Below are 21,630 nucleotides of genomic sequence, written 5' to 3'. Positions count from 1 at the left end.
AGCTTCAGTCTTTAAAATGTACCCAGAATCCAGCCACTTCTCACCAATACCTACTAGGATGAAAGTCCATAGCTTCATAGAGTGTTTTGGGGTTATTGGTAAAAGCTGTTACAGAATTTCCTTCCTTTTCCCTCTCCTCCACCCCCTCAGCCCTCGGGTCTCTTCTCTGAAAGTAATCGTGGTGATCCACTTAAAACAGTGAGTATTTACTAGCGGTGATTTTGTTTCCCCTGGAGCATTTGGCTCTGTCTGGAAATGACTTTGGTGTCAAAACTGAGGGAGAAACTAGTGACATCTAGTGGACAGAGGCCACAGATGCTGCTAAAGAGCCTACAAGACATAGGGAAGCCCCCTACAACAAAGATTTGACCCACCCAACATCACAGTTACCAACTCTAAGTCACTCTTTTCAAAACCTTCCAGTGGGTTCCTATCTCACTCTGAGTAAAAACCAACATCCTTGAAGTTAACTGCCTACAGTGTCAGTGTCCCAGGATACCTGGTCCCCTGCTATTTCTCTGATCTTATCCCATATTATGGCACCTCATTCATTTCCAGCAACAGCGGCTTCCTTAGAGTATATGTCAAACACTTTTATGTAGCAAGGTCTTAGCATTTGCTTGTCTCTCTACTTGGAATATATTTTGAATTATATTTTGAATATGTATTTATATGACTTACCCTTTCACTTGTCTTAGGTATTGGCTCAGTATCGCCTAATTGTGACACTTCTCTGACCATCATTTGTAAAGTATAACTAACCTCTCAATACCAGACATATACATACATAGCTAGTCTTTCCTATCCCTTTATCTGACTTGTTTTACTGCATAACTTCTAACTTAATATATTTACTTGTTTCTTCATTTTCCCACTACAATGTAAGTTCAATGAGGTCAAGAACACTTTTTTTCTACTTTGTTTACTTTTTGAATACTTAGATGCCTGGAACAGTAATAGGTGTTCAATAAATATTTGTTGTATGAAGGAAATGAAAATTCTTGGCTATTTATCTATTTAAATAGCATTACATTAAACTTTGCTTAACTTGAATCAAGGGAATTAAACATACCAATTTTTAACAAAAGAGTTTTGATTCGGCTCACATTTTATGTTCAGTACATGAAAGCAGAATATCTTATAAGCTCCTTCTCAGTCCAAGGAAACAGGGATCACATCAATAAGACAGAGATCAAAGGGCATGGAGACGAGGAGAGCAGAATTAAACGTTCTTTTATTTTCTCTCTTACTTTCAATTGGTAAGTCATTATAGGTGTGAGTCCTCAGTTCTTTGATTTGCTTTAAATTAATTCAAAAAAGAACAAATTACCTGAAACTTAAAAGACAATTTCTGTTAATCAGCAAAGTGCAGTTCATAAATTCCCTCTGCACATCCATGGTCTGTAAATAGCTAATTCCAGACCTGCCTGAGAGAGTGAGTTCAGAATTGTTATTGTTGAGTTCATTCACTTACGCTAGTTTATCCCCTAACTCACTTAAGCCTTATTTCTTAACTTATGCTACAGAGGTTATGAGAAAGCAGGTCAGAGATGGCATTGTAGTTTGACATTAGAGCTCATCTTGGTATTTTATGGATGTGAGTTAGGCAGAATTTTACTAAAAATATATATATATATATTTAATTATGTGAAGTACATCATAGAGCATATTTTCATATCAGCCACTCAATGATATCCTTAAGAATTCAAATTATTTCCATCTTTCTGCTTTACCATTCTTTAGCCCTTCACTTTTACGTTAGACTAACATCCTTTAAAAAGTTGAATATTATCCTATATATACAATGGATATATTTTTATGGTGTCTTTTAGAGGAAAGAAACCTTTCCCAGAAGGCTCAACCACATACTACACCTGACTTTTTAGCACGTCAAGATTTGGGTAATATATTTATGGCAAAAGCAGTCGCTAGTGACAACAGTTTGATCGGTTCAAATGATTTTTGATTTTCCCTGAAAATGATGATATAGCCACCTTTTTTGAGTAGTGGTTCTGTTAGCAAGGAAGAATGTAGGAATGGAAGATTGACAGACAATATATAGTGTCTGTTATCAGAAATCTGTTTTTGCTGAGACCCAATTATTATTTATCACACCTGTCCCAACCTTTCCTACCACTGGGACCCACTACCTTCATGATGTTTGTTGTTTGTTTGTTTGTTTGTTTGATTAATCCAGAACCTCTTAAGGTAACAGCGAGGCCTTTCCTCTGCTAAAGCACATTATGCTCCCAAATTCAACCTTAGTCATTTCCTTTGTCGATTCCCAACATATATTAATTCCTCAGAAACACTGAGACTTAAGTTAGAAGGTAATTTAGACAAACTGTAGACTTTTGAAAGTAATTGATAGATCATATTAACTTGTGTCTTTACTTCTAAGTTTCTGGGTGTTCCCTTAAGTTATAGAGTTGTGATGAAGTTTAAGTTCACGGCCCCAGACTTAGGAATATGGGTATCCTGGTTTAACATGACTCAGCAAACTATCTCAGCTAAGAGGCTTTTATGGCAGACCCAAGTCAGGCACCAGACTTTTGCTTTCTGGCTGATTGCTGAATTTATTTAAGCTTGGTTTCCTCAATGAGGAACAACATGTGAAACGCCAAGCATTTTCATAATGCATGCAAAACACTTATGTTTAGTGACTGTATATTTTTGGATCGCAATGGTTCTCTCAATGATAGTTTCTGTTCTTGTTATTAGTGTTATCATTACTATTATTATTTTAAAGTCTCCCGCTCCTAGAATGTTATTCAGAATTGTTAGACTTCAGTAAATGTACTTTAAATATATAAATAAACTATTTTATGGAAAGGAAGAGAAGTATTAAGTCTATAACTCACTTCAGAATTTAAATAAAAGAAAAAAAAACTGTTCAATTTAACCCATTTTGAAAACCTCTCAATCATTACCACAAATAAAACATACAATTTCTTTTATTCAGTATCCTGCTATAAAATGTCTGATTTCTGGAAATCAGACGTATCAGATGTACAAGTCAATGAAACTAGATTGTAGGAAAAAAAAATGGTAACACAGGTTCCCAGTGAGATATAGCTTAACTGGATACCTATTTCACACCAGTCACAAAAATTGACTCAATATGGATCAAATATTTACATGTTAAGACATGAACTGTAAAACTTCTAAAAGAAAACATGGGAAAAAAATCTTTGGTAATGGTCTTGGCAATGATTTCTTGGATAAGTTACCAAAAGCACAAGCAACAGAAGTTAAAAAAAAAAAAAAAAACAATTGGGGTTCTATCAAAATAAAAAGCTTCTGCACAGCATAGGAAATAATAAATTGAAAAGGCAACCTATAGAATAAGGGATGACATTTGTAAATTATATATTTTATAAGGGACTAATAGCCAAAATAATAAAGAATTCATATTAATAAATAGCAAAAATAAACAAATAATCCAATTAAAACATGAACAAAGGCATTTTTTCTAAAGAAATCATACAGCCAATAGGTATATAAAAAAGGTGATCAACATCATGAATTATCAAGGGAAATACAAATCAAAACCACAAGGAGACATCACCTCACACCTGTTATGATTATGAAAAGGACAGAGATAACAAGTGTTGCTGACGTTGTGGAGTAAGGGCAACACTTACATACTGTTGGTCAGAATGTAAAGGCACAGCCGTTAAGGAAAATGGTATGGAGGTTACTCAAAAAAATAAAAAATAAAACTCTCATATGATCCAGCAATCCCACTTCTTGATATATATTTGAAGGAAATAAAATTAGTATTTTGAAGACATACTTATACTCCCATGTTTATGGCAGCATTATTCACAATAGCCAAGATATGGAAACACATCTAAAAGTTTTCCAACAGATGAATGGATAAAGAGAATGTGATATATATATGTATATACACATATATAGTGATATATAATATATAAACATACAAAGGAATGTACGTTATATATAGGAGTATATATCATATAGGAATACATATGATATATAGATAGAAATGTACAACTATAGAAATATATTTTATATATATCTACATGGAATATATATAAAGGAATATTATTTTGCCATTAGGAAAAAGGAAATTCTGCCACCACAACAGCATAGATGAACATGGAGGGCATTATGTTAAGTGAAATAAGTCAGATGGAGAAAGACAGATACTGCATGGTATCACATATATGTGGAATCTTAAAAAAAAAAAAAAGACAAATTCACAGAAACAGAGAATGAAATAGTGATTAGACTGCCGGGGGCTGGGTGGGGAGGGGAAATGGGGAAATGTAGGTCACAGAGTACAACCTTTCACTTATAGGAAGAATAAATTCTGAAGAACTAATATACAGCATGGTGACTATAGTTAATAAGACCATCATATACTTGAAAGTTGGTGAGAGGAGATCGTAAGCATTCTCACCACACACACAGAAAGTTAAAATATGTGAGGTGACAAATGTAATTATTTTGGTAATCATTCTACAATGTACATGTATATCACGTCATCACATTGTAAACTTCAAATATATGCAATTATGTTTGTAAATTATTGCTCCATGAAGTTGGGGAAAAAAAGAAAATATCCAAAAATAAAGAATAAGAAAATAAAAATAAGAGGTCAATTTAATTTTTACATTTTTCTCCTCTTTAATACGTAATTTACACTTTTAATTAAAAATATGGCATATAACTGGGGGTGACAAAGGTTTTAAACTACAGAGAGAAATTAAGATGTGGCAGTGAGAAACCGACAGGGGGAACAAGAAAGAATGAACAGTAGCTGTGACAGGATGAAAGGGAAAGTGTACTGTGGCTGCCAGGCCCAGGGGTACTGGGTATAATCATCTTCTGAGAGAGGAGTGCATAAAATAGTGTCTTATATCGAGCCAGTGTGGAAAATATTTATTTAATACAAGTAGGCCAAAATATTTTCACATGCTTGTTTTCTTGGTAACATCAAGGGTCTTTGAATTCTACCCATTTTTCCTTCCCGTCATAATGCCTGATTTTTCCATGAAAACATAATAATTATGTTGATTATACATAGGAGGCATTTTTAACAGATTTCTTAAAGTAGCTGCTTTTATTTTAAAAAGGCTGTCAGAGGAAGAGAAATAATACCTTTTAAAGGAAGGCTGTGCATAGCTGGGAAGAACACGTGTTGGGTCACGTGTGTTGGATGAGCTGGGCAAGTGTGCAGAATGGAGAGAGAAGAGGGTGCGAAGGAAAGGAGAATGGAGAAGTGAGAAGACTGTGTACAGGAATGTGACACGTAGTGTGACAGTGAGCTACCTAGTCCTTCCTTCCTCCCTCTTCTCTGATTTGCTGCTGCCTGCTACTGTAAGGTGTGAAGTCCCCACACTGTTCTTCTTAATATACTTATATTAAATGTCCACAAAAATTTACAAGACTCTCAGCATACTCATGTTTCTTTGAAAGCAACTACTTGCAGAAGCTGGCTTCAAAAAGACCATATTTACCTGACTTTATATATACTACCTCATCACTTATGTTAAGTACTTCTTAGTTTTGCCTATTCACCAGGGAGCCCACCTGGGGCAAACAATGAGGGTATCTGTTTAAATAGGGTGGAATGGATGACACATTCATTTCTGACACCATTTAAAAACCCAGAAAGTTCTACGATGGGGAGACAAAAAGAACAAAGAGGTAGACAATCAGGCAATAAGAGGGAGATGTCCTTAACGTTCTAGAGTGACAAGCAGGGGGAGCATGGTAACTGATGTGTCAGAGCTGAGAAGGCGAACAACTGCTGCTCTGCACGTGAGTCTCCTGATGAAAAGCAGTGGGTAGTGTCAGACACCGGGGTACCCAGTTCTACTGAAGCAGAAATCATCACTTAGGGAGGGCTAGGACAGAGCAGAGGAGGACTGGTTAAAACTCTTTTATGGTAGGCAGAATTCTAAAACTGCACGCACACCAAGATTTCCAGGGGACTGATTCAGGGGACTGTGAATATGAGGACCGAATGTGAGGAGTTACCAGGGGACTGTGACTATAAGGAGAAAATCATGCCCTCAAATATGTCATGTTTTGTGACAGAAGAACCTTCCAGATGTAATGATGACTCATAATCAGTTAATTTTAAAATAGGGAGATTATCCTGGATTATTCCGCTGAGCCTAATGTAATCACACTAGCCTCTTACAAGCAGCAGATTTTCACTCGCTGGCAGTTGAGAAGGAAGGAAGCCAAAGGTTAGAAGCACAAGGAATATCTGAATGGGAGAGGTCATGTGCCAAGGAATGCAGGCAGCCTTTAAGAGCTGAGGGCAGCCCCAACTGACGGCCAGTAAGTGAAGAGGGACAAGGTCAGGAAACTGAATTCGGCCAACAACTGAAACGAATTGCAAGCCGATTCTTCCTCAGAGTCTCCAGATAAGAGTTCAGCCAGGCTGAATCCTCAGATAAGAAAGGGTGAAGGCAAGCAAATTATTCACACTATTAAGAGACAATCAATTGTGAGCAAAATTTAGACTTCTTTTTTATTGGGCATGGCACAAGGTAGAAATATACTGAGAGCAAGTTTGCTGACTCAGAGAGGGCCGTCTACAACTTATCATTTTCTTAACATATCTGTAATTTTCGTGACCATTGAAGGAAGTCCACAAAATCTGCTTGTAGCTATCTGTTCCTTAGGATTTGTTGCTATTTGGAATTTGGAGAAGCTGTCTGCTTTGTTAAATTTCAAGCAATGGCTTTAGGCACAGAATTTCAGTTCAAAGTCCATGAGTAGAAATACACAGCTTCTCACAACTTTCTTTTTAAACATCTTTGGATGCAATATAATTAAATCATCATTATATATTAACGTTCCTTTCTGTTCTACATGAACTCTTTTCCTGAAGAATTATTTATCTGCCTTACTCCTGAACCCCTCTGATGAAGCAAAGAGTTAATTGTTTCCCTGGCTGTGTGTTGTTAACACTTTATAACTTTACATGTGCCTCCATAGGAACCTTTATCCTCTAGTTGGCAAATACTCATTTACATTGATGCCTTTTGTAATCTGTTCTTGAGGTCAGTGACTATTGCTTATTTATATTTGTATATGTATTTATATCATTAATAAATGTTATTTATTATAAGCAAGTGCATTTATTATTTATTATAAAAATTATTTATGAATAAATGTATTGTTTATTATAAATAAAATTATTTATATTATTAATAAAATAAATATGATTGATATTTATTTATATCTTAACACTGTGCCATGGACAGAATAGATACTTGAAAAATATTGTTAAATTGAATTGTGTAAGGTAAGTATCTGTTTAAAATTGCTTATTCTGGAATTTTGTCTGTGATCCATAACAAACTGGTTATAGTGGCACATAAGTAAACTAATATTGATAAAAAGGCAACTGATCAACTTTGAGGATTCTTTGCTTCATCAATTCTCCTCTGAGATTAAAGTATCATAAAAATTCTAATTCATATGGTAAACTAATTTTTCCTGCCAACATGACTCCTATTTACTGTATTTTTCTTACTAAAAACAGATGGAACAAAATGTGTGCTTGCCTAGATTTTTAATAAGTCATGTTCTATCAACACAAAACATAAAACAGATGATGTACAATTATATTCAAAGAGCATATTAAGCAATAGAAATAAAATGACACTATTCTGTTCATGTTACGATATCTATACATGATTGAGAGTAAAATTGCAAGTTATTCCTAAAATAAATCAAAACAAATAACATTTTTTGATGTTTCATTACCTTAAATCAGGTGCAGTAAACAATCCAAGACAGGTAAGACAGTAGGTACCTAAGAAACAGTTCCAACCCCAAGAGTCTACTTTGTTGTTGAAGGCATTGAGACAAGTCTGAAAAATGGAGGGCTACATGACATTTATATACAGCGATGCAAAAGACCAAAAAACCCCAAATATAATAGTTTCACAAATGTAACATCCAGATACTATATGTCTCTATACATTCTAAATAGCCATGTTGGGTTTTACTGTATGTTTTACACAGTTTAGTCAAGCACTTTTCAGTTTCTAGCATGATGGATCTTTTGTGTTATTTGCCACATTTCTTTTCTATGATTGAGTTTTTATAGCCCTGTGATTGTCATTTTATAATCATGTTCTCATGTGCTTCTACTGATAACTCTGTAATTTTGTCTTATTATCCCCATTTTATAGATGAAGAAACTTAATTCCCAAGGGTTTAAGTAGCTTGCCTAGAATCACTTAGCTTGAAAATGACTGAATTAGGGTTTTAAATCAAGTCTATTTAACTCAAGTCCTCAAGAACTTTTCTTCCTATTTTGTTCAAGAAATCAGAATCCTACAAATCCTTTAAATAGGATTTCACAATTTCTACCTACACTAGCATTTTGAAGATTTTTGGATCACGAGAACTATCAGGAATGGGATTTCTTATGAGAGCATTCATCTAATCCATTGATATCCAGTGTTTAATACTTTTTCCCACAATATATGGAGAAATAGTTAACTAGTCTCTCATTGATCAACTTAAATATGAGGAACTCAAGTCATTACCTCCAAGAATAATTCAATATAATCTCATTATTAGACTCTTTATTTTCAAAGCAATTCTGTACTTACATAAATTTGTGTGGTATTCCTTAGGATCAAAGATAGCACATTTAAATTTTCTAAATAGCCACTCATCTCTCAACTTTCTTGTAATATATTGAGCCCCATTTAAATAAATGAGAACCAAAACTTTCTTAGAAACAAAAACTCTTTAAAATTTTTGGTTGTTACTTCTTGAGATGAAATACACAGCTAGAGAGAATCCAGGCAGCTCAAGCGTTCCAGAGGTCCTTCTGGATGATCCAAATGTCCCTGGTTCCTGTGCCTAGCTGAAGCTTCCAGGGGTGAACCCAAAAAACTTACAATCATTTCCAGCTAATTTCATGGTTTGAGAGAGACTTCCCTGAGGCAACAAAATCAGGATAGTCTTCTATTTTAAAAATAGACCTCCAGGGACTCTGAGACCATCCCCTTGCCTTGTGAACAGCCAAGATGAGATTCCTAGGAAGAGCAAATTTCCAAGCCTTGTTTTCTCATACTTGTATCTTTCTCAATGTTCCCTCAAAAGAAGAACATTAGCATGACCCCAAGAGAATTGGGTTCGGTGGATGACTGAAGTACTAATGACATTGTGTTACAATTTGAATTCTTGTGGTGTTTTACTCTATTTTAGATGTGATATGGCTGGTACCAATGAGGCTATATTGTCTACTCATCCTTAATAAAGATTAGATAAATTCCACCATTTATTTGTCTTATAATGATAATCTATAGTAAATTTACAGCCAAGTAAAATTGCTCATTTAAATTACTGTTCTCTTTCATTCAGGTTTTTCTAAATATTTCTTTATTTTATATTTAAATGATGAAATTGAGGATTTTATTAATATATTTCATTAAAATAAAGTAAAATACATAATTTTATTTATAAATAAAATAAAATAAATGATTTTATTTCGTTTTTTTTTTAATCTTGATTTATTCTATCTGTCATTAAGACATTTTAGGATTCTGAGAAATCCCAGTACAGGTTACTTACATATATCATTTACTTAAATAAATTTAAATTTGTTCAACAAAATTTACTTAGCAAATTTTTTTACAAAGGAAAATTTACAAAAAGAAAATTTTCACAGAAATGTTTTACAAATGAAAAGATGCCACTGGCCAAGAAGAAAGGCCTATTGAACAAAGTCCATTCACAGATCAAAAACACTGGATCAGTGCATTAAAATGAGTCTAATGCTTGGATCAGAGTCCCAAGTATATGGATTTGCTCTGGTTTGGCCAGTGAGCTGCACACAGATACAGAAATAGTAATGGTTAATCCATGTGAATACTGAACACAGAACATAAGGCAGAAATTCCTTCAATGAGAAAAAGAAAAAGGTGACATCAATTTCACACTTTTCCTTTGTTTCTTTTTCCTTAAAAAATCACAGTGGAAGGTTTTCCAGAAAACTGCTACTGCATTCTATTTGAGCCTATTTTCTAATTAACAGAGGTCAGCTGCATTAAAAGTGCACTATTTGGCAAAGGCCATTTAATTGTTTTCTATAGCACTTTCCAATCATACATCATACGTCTAGCACACCTGAGGCATGTATAGAAGCTGGAAGTTAAGATAGATACTTCCTCATCAAATAGTCCAGTTTGACAGGAAACCCAGGTTGTTTTGATAGGCAATCCTTGTTTACTGGACACATTTAAAATATATTGATCTTGTATAGACTGGCATCTGTAAAATATATCTTTGAATTTCTCAATATGCCATACCCAAATTAATAATCTGTTTTAAAAATGCACATTTTTATTTAGGTTGATTTTCATTACTGGGAGTCCAAAATATTTTGGGGGGGGTAAATTACAAACAAAGTGAGATTATTCTTACTCACAAAGATCTATTTATTGTTAGAAAAAGGCTTCTGCTCCATGAAGTTTGATATTCCAGAGCATTTGTCAGACAGACAAATTTTCCTATTTAATAGCTCTGGCCTGGGGTGGAATGGGGGATGGGCAGTGGCAGTTGGAAGCAGCTTCTGAATCTTCCACTGGCTACATTCCTGATACTTGCTCTTCAATTTGCTCCACTCATGTGGCCATTCCCACCCCACCGTTTTCTTCTCCCACCAAACAGCTTTATAAGACCTACTTGGACTCAGGATATTACAGACAGAGAGCTTCATGGCCTGATGTTTTTGCGGCCTGCTCAAGTGTATGTGTTTAAGATGGCTGAAACAAATCAACATTTTTATTAAACCCATTTTGTGGCACTGATTATCAAGAAAGAGAAGAACATGATTATATGTATACAAATGGATCCATCTATTGTATATGTTTTGGCATATAACACTTCAACTTGGAGATATGTATATATAAAATTATTATTATGTACATGCAATGAGTTTCTATTGCTGCACAAACAATGATCACAACCCAAACTTAGTGGCTTAAAACAGCACGCACCTATCATTTCATGGCAGGGCAGGAGTCCCAGCACAGCTCTGTAGTCACTCTGCTTAGGGTTTCACAAGGCTGCCCTCAAGGTGGAGGCTAAGTTCTCACCTGTAGGCTCAACTACAGAAGAATCTGCCTTCAAGATTATTTAAGTTTTTGGAAGAATTCAGTTACTTGTGGCTGAATGGCAGAGAATCTCAGATTCGATTGGAGGCCACTCTCAGTTTCCAGAGGCTGCTCAGAGTTCCTAGAGGCCACCTGCATTTCTCTGCCACATGAGCTTCCTCAAGATGGCTGTTTACCTCATCAAGCCAGCACGGAGACACTTTCATTACAGTCGCTGAGATGAAGTCTTGTTTATAACATAATGAAATCACAGGAATGACATCCCATGTTCTTTGTTATCTAATGTAACTAAATTGAGGGATTCGTTAGAAGTAAGTGGTCTTGCTCACACCCTAGAGGATGAGATTGCATAAAGAGGTGGGTACTAAGAGGTGGGATTTTGAAGATCACTTTGGGGTCTGTGCACCACAACATGTGAAAGAATTACTTTATTAACTTGGTTAGTTAGAGTTGCTAAATTTTTTAACACTCTCTTGCCAATGAAAAGAACAACAGAAAGATTATAAATCAAAGAATTCCAGAAAGAGTGCTAACTTCCACTAAGTCAACCTTATAATAATTTCTTGTGTTTCCATAGTCACCAGAAGATGAGAATCAAGAGAGCCACCTTATCAAAAATGTCCATAACTGCAGTACCCTCAGTCTTTGCAGATCTACCGATATGAACAGATCACTTTATAAGCAATGCAGACATAGTTTTGCCACAAAAATATGGATGTCATTATTAGTTTAGTCAAAATTCTGTTTAAATACAAGGTGATTATCATGGTCAGAAGAATGTGAATCAATTTTATGTGCTGGTATTTCCTTTGTACTAAAAAAAGTCTCACTGCATAATTGTTGATGTAATTTGACCTATTTCAAGATATCTACACACCTCAAAAAAAGAAGAGGTAAAAAATAAAAAAGGTTCATAGTACATACAGAGACTGTTTAAGTCACATTTTTTTCCATTTCAGAGGAAATTTCTTTGAATTTAATTTTCTGATTTGCCATAAATTTGGAGGTATGAGTATGTAAAAATAACATAATTGAGATAATTCTGGTGGATATGCTTAAAAAATGCAAACTGCTATAGAAAATAAAATAAAAATTGTAATGCCAATTACTCTCAGTACTCTTAGTATTTCACATTTTTCCCTTGAGTTTTTATTTTAGGTAATGCCATATTTATTATGCTAGTTATCCAGACTTGAATTAATTTATTGATTGCAAATTCACTTGTCAACATAATTAGTATAATGTACCCCTGCATTTATTGCCCAGTTAGACATACAAACAGTTTTCCTTAGAAGTTTAGGTTGAATAGCTTTTGAAGTTCTAAATATAGAAAAAGGTTCTAACAGAAAAATGCACTCAGCAAAATCAAACAAAAATCTGTGTAATTGCTCTCAATTGAGAACACAGACGCTTACCTCTTTGCAGATACATGTGCGAATACATAAAGTTTTAAACTACTAATGAGCAGTCACAGAGCAGGGGAGAAGAAAATGAGGCATTTTCTTTACTATTTGCTCCTGACAGAGAGTAATATTCAAATGACCACCCTGCAAGTCTGAAAAGGCATGAGGACATGTGCTTGAAGGTGAATGAGTATAATAAATAGATGGAGATAGCTGCTTCCTTCTCAATACTAGGCATATCACATTTTCAGATAGAAATAGTCATTAAGAAAACATTTTGTCAATTTAAAATATGACCAATTGTAAATTACCTTCACAGTACTATTCAGATGAGAGAGAAGGATTTTGCCAATGGTATTAGATCATGTGAGAAAAATATGTTTCTCATCCGTCAATGATAAATATTCTGTTATTTGCCTGAGTACACCCAGGTTCCAAAAACACATGAAAACTCCACAACTGACACAGTGAGGTTCAGGATATGGGTCTTTCCCCATAGCCGGTGAAAGTAACAGATGAATATAAAAGTGCCATGTTTTGACCACCTTCCCTACAGGCTTCCTGGTATTGCTTTCAACTTCCTTAGTCTAAATTGTTTCATTTAGCCTTAAAAGTCACGTCAATGTCTCACCATTGAATAGACACTATTTTGAGTTTGAACTTCCATATTCTTTTCTTCCTTCCTGCCAACCCTCTCCTCTCTGGACCCCTCCCAACATGCACTCATCATTAGCTCTGCTTCTGGTTAATAAGAAACATCAAGAATTGCCTTGCCTGCTTGCTCAGTAAGATATTTCCAAGAGATGACAAGGAATATCAAAAGATGTAGGTGATGCCACCAGGACAGGTTGAATAAAATTTTGCTGAGATTAAAATACCTGGAAGACTATAAGAACGGAATATCTGATATCCTTCATGAATTACAACAGAATGATAGAGAAGTTTTGGAGTTTGGGAGAATTTTTGACCTGTGATGGGAGATTTCATTTAAGAGTCAATGGGAAAAATGCTTAAAGAGACAGAATAATAATTAAAATGAGAATATATTTGTGGTTCAGTCATTGTCATAACATTTTTAAACAATACATAACTAAATTTCTAAATGACGCACAAATTCTTAGTCCTTATGCAATGGAAAGAATATATTATGGCCTTACTGTAGACAAAATAAAGCACAAGATTCCTGTTTCTATGCTACGTGTGGTCTTTCTGCCTTATCCACTCAACAATATGCACTCAACAAATATTTAATGACCTTTCTCTATGCAAAATATTTAGTCTATTTCTCCTGCGAATATAAGGATGAATAAATTATTATTCTAAACTAAATAATCTCAAAAACCTAGGTGGGTATAGAATATTACATAAACAACTACTGTATTGAACAGAATGCATTAAGTATACAGCAAAAGTACCCTTTGGGAGTCCAAAGGAGGTAGTGAAACTTTGGTCTGTAATTGTCAAGACATTTGGAGACACTGATGTTTGCTTTTAGCCCAGATGGTCAGTTTTAATGTGAGTGGAAGGTCAAATCTGAATACAAAATGGAATGCCAGCTTAGCTCTTTAAGTAAGGGAGAAAATTGAGTAGCCTATTTTTATATATCTTTCCTACATAAGCAGTCTCACAGATAAGCAATTATTTTTCAAAGTGATGGTTTAAAGGATGACAGTCAACTATTATGGACATCTCTACTCTAAGTCCAAGCAAGGTTTTAACTTTATTTATTTGCAAAAATTTTGCCTTTTATTTAAAGAGTTAGTGGCAAGAATATGAAAAGATCTCAATGCATTATTATCCTTTGTTAGCCCTGAAGATTGATATATATATATATATTTTGCCCTGAATTTTATTACCAGGCCAATTTTTTTGAGCTATTTCTTCTGATTTGATTTGCTATGAAATCAACAACTTAAGGTTCAAAACAAATGATATATGACTGTGTGTCAAAGTACATTATCTGAACTTTTTGAAAAAGCCATAAACATTGTTGTGAATTAATCTGAATAAAATTATCTTCCTACTTTGAAACATTATGGACATAAAATTTAAAAAAAAACTAAGATGTTCATGCATCTTGAGTTGCTTGGGATGATTCTGATTTAGGACTATGATTTATGAGTATAATTAACTACATCCATTTCACTATTTGAAGTGGCCTAGTTTGGACAACAAACTATTTGATCACCCTAAATAAAAGGAATATGTAAGTGCCAACTATTCAGTTTAATAATATCCATTAGAAACAGCCTGGCCAGTGTCCAATCCCATCATCTTCTCTTTTCCAAAATCTTTTTTGAATCTGGAGTTCATAAATATACATGATTGTTCTGGACTGAATTGTGTTCCCTCAAACTAAATATTGCCCTTTACCTCTGAATGAGACCTTTTTTAAAAGAAAGGTCTTTGAGATATAATCAGGTTAAGATGAGTCATACTGAATTAGGGTGGACTCTAAACGCAATGACTGCATATAGTGGCACTTTTACCTCTTCTTTTCCAATTTGGATCCTTTTTATTTCTCTCTCTTGTCTGATTGCTGTGGCTAGGACTTCCCAGATGATGTTGAATAGGAGTGGTGATAGTGGGCATTCTTGTCTTGTCCCAGATTTTAGTGGGAAGCTTTTGAGTTTTTCACCATTGAGTGCTATGCTGGCTGTAGGTTTGTCATATATAGCTTTTATGATGTTGAGATATGTTCCCTCTATACCCACTTTGGTGAGAGTTTTTATCATAAATGGGTGTTGAATTTTATCAAATGCTTTTTCTGCATCAATTGAGATGATCATATGCATAGCAGCATTATTTACAATAGCCAAGACATGGAAACAGCCTAAATGTCCATCAACAGATGACTGGATAAAGAAGATGCGGTATATTTATACAATGGAATACTACTCAGCCATAAAAACCAACAACATAACGCCATTTGCAGCAACATGGATGCTCCTGGAGAATGTCATTCTAAGTGAAGTAAGCCAGAAAGAGAAAGAAAAATACCATATGAGATCGCTCACATGTGGAATCTAAAAAAAAAAAAACCCACAAACGAAGCATAAATACAAAACAGAAATAGACTCACAGACATAGAATATAAACTTGTGGTTGCCAAGGGGCCGGGGGGTAGGAAGAGATAGACTGGGATTTCAAAATTGTAGAACAGGTAAACAAGATTATACTGTATAGCATAGGGAAATATATACCAGATCTTATGGTAGCTCACAGAGAAAAAAATGTGACAATGAATATATATATGTTCATGTATAACTGAAAAACTGTGCTCTACACTGGAATTTGACACAACATTGTAAAATGATTATAAATCAATAAAAAAGTTAAAAAAATAAATAAATGCAATGACTGGTGTCCTTTTAAAGAGAAACACACACACACACACACACACACACACACACGGATACAGACACACAGAGTCGTGATGGCCATGTGATGGTGAAGGTAGAAATTGAAGTGATGCAGCTGTCAGCCAAGGAATGCCAAGGACTGCCTTTAATGAACAGATGATAGAGGAGCTAGAGCTTTCAGAAGGAGCATAGCCCTTCCAACAACTTGATTTCAGAGTTCTAGCCATCAGTTTTGTGCGAGAATAAATTTCAGTTATTTTTAGCCACCCAGTTTGTGACACTTTGTTGCAGCAACCTTAGGAATCTAGTATAATAATTATATCCATGAATGTCTTTATAGTTTGTCACATGTATAAACTGATGAGATAGAATATATATACTATTATTTTTCATATATTAATACTATATATAAATAGAATTATACTGTTTTTATTTTTACATTATTTGTTTCTCTAAATACTGTTTATTTCTTTTAGCTTAACTGTGGACTACTACCCCACATCATAAATAAATATAGAAATGTATAAACTACAAGGAATATAAAACTTCTCTTGCTAATGGATATTTGTATTGCTAGCAATTTGTAGCTATCACAAATATACTTGTCCTTTTGTACATGTGTGTGTATAAATGAGTAGACAATGCAATTCCTCAAATTAATGTGGCATTGTTAAATTGCTCCTCAAATTAGCATAGTAATGTGCAAATCCATAAAGAATGAATAAGAAGTCACTTTGCTTCCTGTTACTGCCAAGGATAGTACTACCAGAGCAGAGTTTCCCTTGTCAACATTTTTGGTTGTCAGTTGGGTGGTTGATTGTTTTTGCCAATGAGTTAAGTGAGAAATTATATTCCTTTCTTGTTTAATTTGCAGTTCCCTGATTACTAGCCAAGTTCATATATTCCTATGTTCGTTGGGATTTCAGATATTCTCTCCTGTGAATTACACGACCATATCTTGTCCCCTATGGGTTGATTTACTTGTATTTCCCTCAGTAATATGTAGCAGATATTTTAGTTTTTGGATTATGATTCAAAGACTTAATTGGTCTTGCATGATTTAAATGTCTTTTTCAAGATAGAAGTTTATATGCAACTCATGCAATATTAACTTACAACAGGCCAAGTTACTCTTTCTTCTCTCTCTACTACCTTTATTGTCCTAGACATCACAATTTTTTGACTTGATTACTTGTATGATTTCCTATGAAATTGTGAGTTCTTTACAAACAGGAACAGTGTTTTTTCCCTAGAGACACACCCAAGACACTACAACAATAAACATAAAGTGGTAATAAAATGTTTTTAAGCTTGAGGAATAGTTAAATCCATTACCAGGGAGCACTGGACAATCACTTATGGTAAAAGTTAAGAGAATACAGTACAAATAATAAGGCTTTTATTTTGTGACTACAGCACTAAAAATGTGAACTGACTGAAAAGGTTCCTAAGTAATTTATGTCCTTTAAGTATCTAACACACAGTGCAACCAGGATATATTTTCTTTATTAGAGTGTCCATTTTGTGCCCAAATACACTGTAAAATTTAAAAAAAATTATTTACTGCATGATCACTAGAAATACCATTAACCCTAGTCCTTCTTAATTAGCCTCTTTACATCTTTTAATGACTAACATATGCAGCAGGGAGAGACCGTGGCTTACGCTTTCCCACTTAGTTCTACATTTTGAAATGCATTAATGGTTCTTGTCATTCACACTGTGTGTGTGTCACTCCCTCAGCAATGTGCTGACATGTCATTATGATTGAGGATACAAGGATTAATTCCCATGAGAGTGAAGATCTAACTTGGTTCATTTATCTACAAATAAGTTAACATTTTTCCCCTTTCTTTCAAAGTTTCTATGTGACATCATCACTGAATGTCATACATGACTTATAATGTAAAAATTAAAAATTATATATCTGAACAAATACCTAAATATAGTAAAAATGTAATTTTTTAAAGAAAATTCAATTAAAATTGGGCATTAATAATGCATAGGAGTTTTGTAAGTGTAGAATGTGTAAGGTACACATACTAGTATCTCCTTTATAGGAGGCAAGATTATCCCCTAATAAGTGCATTAATTAAGCTAGTGTATTTTCAATTGTTTAACCTTGAGTTATTATCCTAATTCATAGTGTTCACATTCTGCTTCCATTTTAAAATCTATTATTATAATACAGAGAAAACATGTCTCTAGAACATTGGGTGATATTATGCATTCAGAAACTGGGACATTTACTTCTTAATATGTGACGTACTCCCCTTTTCACCTCCATCTTTTGACAGGACTATCCCAGCAAAAATGGCAAAAGAAAACAAGAAATTATCCTCCTTACAGGGTAGTTAGATAAATAATAACAAATAATTTGTTATATACATAGTCGTCCAAGCAATTGCCAAAAGCGTAGCACATAGTTTTCCTTCTTAATTTCTAATATTAGCATAATGTGAGCAAAACATTTCTATAAATGTAAAATTTAATGATGAAAAAAAGATCTCAGCTTGAATTATATGAAACAGTTATAACCAAGTCTCTGTTAATAAAGATCACATCATGCTCATTCACACATTTACACAATATGTTATAAGTCAAAATCTAATGGCAGTAAAATGGCACTGGGCTTGAAGGAGGCAGTACATTACCATATGGACACAATTTGATTATATGCAGACTGTTGGAGACTCTTAGGTACTCTCTGCAGACATACACACAAGTATATACATATGTACGTGGTAAATCCTACTAACCTATGAGAGAAAGGATGAAAGAAAACTCCAGAGGCAACATAATAATGAAACTATTTGGAAAGGGAGGCTCAGTAAAATAGCTGTACATATAACTGGCAAATAATTCATATTTAAATTTGATTTTTAAAATTTAAATTACATATGTATATATGTAAGTATTATTGTAAATCAGTCTGGTCATACATATATTTTTTTCTCAGCCCCTCTTCCACCATATGCACCACTGCACCCAGCAGCCAACTCCCTACGTGGCCTCACCAACCACCAGTCCCTCCCTGCATCTCTGCCAGTGCTCCTGGCCGGTGGGCCCTCACTTTGACTCCAGTCTGGTCATATTTTATAAGATTTTTACATATGTCACTATAGAATTTGTTCTTTATAACTTTGTTTACAAGTAGAGTTATATTATCCCCTTTTGACAGTTAAATAAACTTAGAAAAGACCTGATACTAAAGGACAAAGCAAAGACCAGAGTCTTTATGTCACACTGCAGTTGTTTTACATTCTATTGCAGTAGATTTGTGATGAATTTATATATATAATTTTATTTATGTAATAAATCTAATTTAATTTTAAATAAATCAATTTTATTTTTATTTTACATGTTTACTTTATATTTTATTTGCATGAAAATGTTTTATGTACATAAAATATATTTTTTCTTTGCATACATGAAAATACGTGCAAATAATATATATGATACTATCTATATCTATATCTATCTATATCTATATCTATATCTATATACTTGCTGAGTAAAAGAAATCATAAATCTATTGTGTGGGTGGTGAGTTTGAAACACTCCAGATAGAGATCTGATATCTTTATTTTGGATGAGGAAGCACCAAAATCCCACCCTGACATTATCTGGATGGAGTATGATATTTACATTGACAATCGGTTGCAAGTGACTTTAGAAAACAGATCGAATATCAAACAATAATAACAAAAACACTGTGTCCAATGAGATCAGTCTTTCCTGAGATGCTTACAAAAATTTTCAAATTGGTATGCTCATTGATATAGCTAACAGGTGATCATTAAAGCTTTAGTTTCCCCTATAAGATTATTTTGCTTTTTACCCACATATCTATTTGCAAATAGGGTAAGCCTATGCCTCAGATTTCCCAAGATAATCCCATTTAACTCCTGTCTTCTTGGCATATGTTTTATAAACACCTCATTTTACTCTCAAAAGAGCCCTGGTTTAGGTAATAAATTATGTAGTCACCCTACAAATCTAAAATATAATCAAAACACTTTTCACCCTTAGTCATTTTTGATACCAATCAAAAGGAACATCTAGTATCTCTTGCATTTGAAAAATACTGAAAGCAGTTTACCTACCCTGAAATTCCACTGAAAAGGTAGTTTTCATATGTAGCATATGACTAGAAATTGTTCTCAAGTTATATACCTTCCAGCACATTTAAAGTCTGGTCAACAAACAAAAATTAAAGTCAAAGGAACTTAGAGATTACCTAACTAACGTTTTTAAATGTCTTCAGTATTATCTGAGGGATAAAATGGATCAGTGTTCAAGAAATGCTGAAGTGATACAGATCTAGTATTTCAGAAATGAAACAGAGTTTGGGAGAGACCAAATGACATCATTTGGCCAGTGGCACCAGAATGAAGATTAGAAGTCAATTAACTTCACCTGGTCAATTTACTTTTACTATAGCACACAGCCTTTAATTATTAGAGTAACTGGGCCATGGCTTTTTGTATGGTTCCAGGATATAAAATCTATAAAGATTTTCTAAGAGTATGAAACATAAGAAAAGGAATTCATCAAAACTAAATTCAAAGTTTAAATAAAAGAATTAAAATGTTTGTGTGTGTGTGTGTGTGTATGTATAATTTTTTGCCTGAATAATTATTTTAACCTCCTTGTATGTAGCATGGTAACCTATAGCCCACAATTTAAATGGAATACAAATTAGGCTTTTTTTTCTTCTTAAATGTAATTATTTCTAAGCACTATTCTTTCTTAGAGAACCATATAATTTTGGTGCGTGTTTTAATTTAAGTTACTCCCGGTCTGCTTCTCTTCTAATTATTTTAAAATGCTGTATTGAGATTAATTTCAGTGGTACTAATGTATATAATTTAAATGAAAACATGAAATCAAATTACCACTGGCTTATGCAATATTTAAGAAAAGCAGCTTAAATTGCAGAGAAGTGGAATTAAGCACTGCAATATTATTGAAATGTATAAGTTAATTCTTTCCTACTGGGTTAAGTAAAGGGATTGGCCGGAAATCTTTAGTTGTGAATTAAAGTGCTGGGGGGTTTACATGAGCAGCAACGTGAGTGAGCCAAGAAAGATTATCAGAGGAAAGAAACAATAGCTGTTCTTTAGGGAGCTTTGAATAAGGTTTAGTAGGCACACTCAAATTGCTCCTTTTCCTTTTTGCAATTTTACTGCTTGTTATTTTATTTTTATAATAATTATATTTACCTATTTCTCCCTGCAAAGTATAGAAAATAGCATACTTTTTCTTCTACGTCTATAATTGTAGAATGGTAAAATGGTGCTAGTTTGATTTAGTGCAGTGATTTCCTTTGGATTCTATTGAAATAATCTCGAACAATATCCAATGTTAAGAGAAGGTTTAAAAATAATAACAAGGTCATCTAAATGAAATGTCCAGAATAGCCAAGTCCATAGAGACAGAAAGTAGATTCACAGCTGTCAGGGGCTGGAGACATGGGGAAAAGAAAGTAACTGTTAATGGTTACAGGGTTGCTTTTTGGGATGATGAAAATATTCTAAAATTAGATTATTGAGATGTGTGCACAATTCTGTGAATACGTGAAAACCTTTGAATCTTTTATAAAGAATAGTTGTACCTAATTTAAAACAATAATATTTGGCTATTATATGTTGGTTAAAAGTGTCAAAGGTCTTTCATATACTAATATCCTTGAAGCCAATAAATCCTCTCCTCAAATTATACTCTAAAAATCAAAAT

The sequence above is a fragment of the Camelus dromedarius genome, chromosome 3 (assembly GCF_036321535.1).
Source record: "Camelus dromedarius isolate mCamDro1 chromosome 3, mCamDro1.pat, whole genome shotgun sequence".
In the NCBI taxonomy this organism is placed as follows: domain Eukaryota; kingdom Metazoa; phylum Chordata; class Mammalia; order Artiodactyla; family Camelidae; genus Camelus; species Camelus dromedarius.
Note: the sequence above shows the minus strand (reverse complement) of the source record.